At 34.1% G+C, this 4,651-nt stretch overlaps 2 long non-coding RNA genes across 2 annotated transcripts; both read right to left on the bottom strand.

Moving 5' to 3' along the window:
* Positions 1 to 547: 547 nt before the first annotated feature.
* On the bottom strand, positions 548 to 1,799 carry LOC146898998 (uncharacterized). The gene is made up of 3 exons (XR_015023057.1): positions 1,694 to 1,799; positions 1,402 to 1,598; positions 548 to 839 (listed from the first exon to the last, which is right to left on the bottom strand). It is a non-coding gene; the product is annotated as an uncharacterized LOC146898998 (long non-coding RNA).
* Positions 1,800 to 1,906: 107 nt separating this feature from the next.
* On the bottom strand, positions 1,907 to 4,253 carry LOC146898997 (uncharacterized). Its single transcript, XR_015023058.1, has 4 exons — positions 3,875 to 4,253; positions 3,623 to 3,726; positions 2,212 to 2,286; positions 1,907 to 2,087 (listed from the first exon to the last, which is right to left on the bottom strand). It is a non-coding gene; the product is annotated as an uncharacterized LOC146898997 (long non-coding RNA).
* Between the last annotated feature and the right edge of the window lie 398 nt (positions 4,254 to 4,651).

Genomic DNA, 4,651 nt, shown 5'->3' with positions numbered 1-4,651 from the left:
AATAAATAATATTTCTCTACTAAATATAGTCTTCCACTAAATATATAATACACTACAAAAAAACGCGTGTTTTCTGGCGGCTAAAAAAATGAATGTTCTGGCGGTTTTAGCCGCCACTATGTACTTTTCTGGCGTTTTAAAAACTGCCGAAATTTTGCCTGCCACAATGTTTAAAGCGGCAGTTTTTGCGTAGCCGCCATGTTGTCTGCCGTTTTATACTTGGTTTAAAGTGGCGGTTATTTAATTGTATATAGCGGCAGTTTCAAACGCCATTATGCACATAATTTTGACAAAGCCAATAGGTGTTTCTGGCATTTTTGACCGCCGTAACATGCAGAAAGTACCGGCAGTTTTAACCGCCAGAAAGTACTCTTGAGACCTATGTAAGTAGTGGCATGTCCAACTGCCAGAATTTACTTCTGATATTTAACCATTGAGCTGCCACCATATAAAATGCCACAATGCTCAAAAAATTGAAATTATTTTATTTATAATATTATTATTTCATAAGAATATATAATTGTACATTTCTATTTTTTGAACAAAATTAAAGGACAAACAAATTTTGAACATTGTCATTGATATATTTATAATTCAACTCAAGTGGAGTTTGACACAAATATCCATTCTCAAAATAAACAAGTCTCCAAACATGAAGTTACACAATCCGGCCATTGCCACCATCTTTAGCTATTCTCATAATAACAAGTTTCAAAACATAAAAATGACTACACAACTGATGTCACTAAAATTAGGACTCATGCTCCACGTGCATTGCTTTCATATGATGATCTAGTTATGTCATTAGGTGTTGGAGATTCACTTCCTACGTTTGATGCCTGCAAAAAATATTATAGTTGTTAACTCATATTAAGTAAGATATTACTGCCAATTCAACAACCTAAGCAAAGTAAAAGTTATTATCAAAGTAAAAGCTTGAAAGACAGTATTATCCAAAATCAATTGACTGTGATCAGGGGCTTTTTGTTCAATTAGGACAAAAAGTATTAAAGTATTAAATTGGTCCTAATTGATTTATTTGACTGTGATTTATTTGATTGTGATCTCAGTTTTAATAAATCAACCTAGTCTCAGTTTTTGTTAACTCAGATTTATTATCCATCTCTGATTTATTTGACTGTGATCAGGGGCTTTTTGTTCTTAGTGTTTCTGATTAGTTTTGCATCTCCTAAGACTACTTTGCTTAACTATCAGTCTTTTCTCCAGTTTTAATAAATCTGTCATGCTTTGATTTTATATATATGTGTTTCTAATTTAAAACTGAGACTAGGTTGATTTATTAAAACTGAGATCACTAGAGAGAAACACAAAGACTAGGTTGATTTATTAAAACTGAGATCACTAGAGAGAAATCATAAATGCATTGAGTAGTTGTTATACCTGTTGAGTATCATTGGGAAATAAGGCAGCAGCTAACTCTGAGTCTCATTAATTCATTCCTCATCATCTGCGTCCTCCCTTATCAAAGATAGATCATTAATATTAAATGCAGAACATCTTCTAGCTTGTGTTGATGGGCCTTTTGCAAGATACTTGAGATCATCTGGTACCGTACTTGATATGTCGGGGTTCATAATCTAAAATGACAATGAAAGAATGTCTTAGAACTTTCATAAATTTATAAACATCCATGAAATGATCAGCAACAACTTTGTCATATATTTAACCTTACCCTTCGAGGAAACCAGTCCATGAAATCTTTATTTACTATTTTCTCTATCTCTGTTGTTGTCGGTCTACGTCCCTTAGATTTCCTCTGCATGTAGTCCTTAAATTCACTACATAAACAATCAATGTCAATTTAGGATTCTTAATATCATATATGTCTTTCCAAATCTGATATCATTTACAAATCGTGAGGTACTCACTCTATATAAGGCTTGACTTATGGACAATTAAACAACACATAACGATGTGCTTGAATTTTCACCATATCTGATAGCTCAAAAGTTTGGAATGCTCAGCAGGTTGATGTTCAAATGCAAAATTCAAAAAGTGAATTATCCCATTTTCATATTCAGGTGTGCCTAGTGGTTTGCAAATCCATGATCTATCAATTGACATGACTACAAAATAAAAAAAATTAAAGCATTGCATCTTAAGATTTATAACTACCAAATTTTAATAATCATTGATGATGAATTAAGATATAGCATGACAGTGTAAAGGTACAAGGAACACATCTCATACCTCCTGCACAATTTTGTGATTTCAGACGGCAATTTTGGTGCAGCGGCGATTAATGTGCTGACAGTTATAGCAGTTCTATGAGACAAAAAGAAAATAAAGTGTTAAAAGTATAGTACAGAGCTAATTGAAGTATATTTGAATCAAACAAAAAACCTTTAAAAAAACCACCCCTTAAAAAATGAACAAACCAAAAGAGAAATTACACCCTGTTAAGCACATGGCAGAACACTACCCCAAGGCAGCCACAACAATACGTGCCAAGCCACCACCTTTCAGCCAGCTAAAAAAACTCTCCCCCAGCTGTTAAAACATCCGACATCACTGCTGCTACAAAACCCAAAAGGCACTAGAATAAACTGTTGCTACTCCTAACAAAGCTAGAAACCACCAGCACACCACATCAAGGAAGCAACCTGATTTGAATTATCAAAGAGCAGTTTCAGCAGAGGGTAACACCGCAAACAATCCCCTTGGGTTGGTGTGGTGGTGTTGATTTAGAATCTTGCCTCTAAAGATACCCTCACTTCATGGCATCAATTTAGGTTAGTTAGTTTAACTTCTAAACAAAATTAATTTAGAGTTAATTATATGCAAACTGCGAATCCAATTTTAGTAACTTACAACTACAAAATCCAATTTTAGTTAAATGATGCTTATGATACGAACATTCTACTACCTGAATAGCATATTAATCTGAATAATATATTACTAGCTTAGTGTTAAACCTATTCAACTACTCCTAATAAAGCTAGAAACCACCAGCACACCACAGCAAGGAAGCAACCTAATTTGAATTATCAAAGAGCAGTTTCAGCAGAGGGTAACACCGCAAACAATCCCCTACCTCAATAGCAAGGCACAAAGGACCTGCAAATAAACATTACTCCCATGAAAACAGCATCCACGCGCACATCAGCAAACAACAGAAGCAGAAATGTAAACCTTGTATTTTATATTGAACGATGGTGATAAAAAAAATGAGGTAGAAAACATCAGTAAATGCCAACCTTGTAACCAAAAATACATAACCAAAACAGGGATATCATATCCATTAAGACCAACAATTGTGAAACCAATACAATACAGAAAAGAAAGGCAAAACAATTCACAAAGTGTGTGTTGCTTGCTAGGTAATATCTATACAATGATATCCAGATCCATAAAATTCAATTCCATGAAACACAACTACAGGTTCTAGAATCATGTCATCTTTGTTTAATAATACTGAGAGCTTTGAAACATCACATAATTAATTTATTAAACTAATTGCTATCTAGGTTTTGTGTACTAGCAATTTAGCAGCAAACCTTCTCACATAACAGTAGTTCAACGTAAATTCATTATTCCTGATTTGATTTTTAAGAAACAAAACTCAAACAAAACAAGAAATTCAAATAACTCGTATCCTCACCAAATAACTGTGATGGGTCGCAGCTCTAGATCCTCTTGATTTGGCAGCAAACCTCCTCAAATAACAGTAGATCTGCTTGCTTCTTTTCACAAACCTCAGTTTTTCTACCAGCAAAACAAAAACAAAAAAAAATCAAAAACGAAAACAAATTCACAACAGTAGTAAATTTTCAATCATATTAACCAACTAAAATCAAGAATCATACAAAGATGAGGGTTTGGGTATTTCAGATTAAGCAAACTTCATACTCACCTTGTTGAGAGAAGAGTTCGATAGGGACCACAGATGAAATAATACAAAGATGGAATGTGATGGGTTTGGGTTTAGGTGTTTGAGGGTTTGAGGGAATCGATTTTGAAATCGATTTTGAGGGAATCGATTTGGGTACTTGCTGAAATCGATTCTGAAATCGGTTGAAGATTCTCAAATCGGTTTGGGTGTTTGAGGGAATCGAAGATTGAAGTAAGGAATCGAAGTTGAAAAGGATGGTTTGCAGATTCAGGAAGTGAAGATTGAAGGAAGGAATCGAAGTTGAGCTTTCTGTGGATTTACGAGTTGATTGTAGTTTTATTCATGGTTTGGGTGTTTGATTAGGAATGGTGAAAAGATTAGGTGTTGGTAGTGATGGCTTGGAGAAGGTTTGGAAAAAGATGAAAGTTTTGTTATAAAATATTTTAATTTTATGATAAGGAAAAAAAAAAGATGGAGGGATTTTCTAAAAAATTGGGAAATAAAAAAGAGGGAAGTTAGTGCGCCAAATGATGCGGTAGCAAAAATTTAAAAAGTTAATAGCGGCAGTCTAAAATGCCACAATATACTAGGTAAATAGTGCCATTATATTTTGTAAATACCGGCAGTTGAAACCGCCGTAATATACTGTAAACAGCGACGGTCAGAAAAACTGCCGCAATACACTGAATATAGTGGCGGTTAAGAGGGACCGCCGGTAAAAAACCGCCAGAATTAACGCGTTTTTTTGTAGTGATAATACACCATATAACAAATAATAGCATATTTCATCAAAATATA

Source organism: Medicago sativa, chromosome 8 (assembly GCF_051527215.1).
Source record: "Medicago sativa cultivar Bolivia chromosome 8, Bolivia_mono, whole genome shotgun sequence".
Taxonomy (NCBI): Eukaryota; Viridiplantae; Streptophyta; class Magnoliopsida; order Fabales; family Fabaceae; genus Medicago; species Medicago sativa.
Note: the sequence above shows the minus strand (reverse complement) of the source record. Positions and strands in the feature narration are given on the sequence as shown.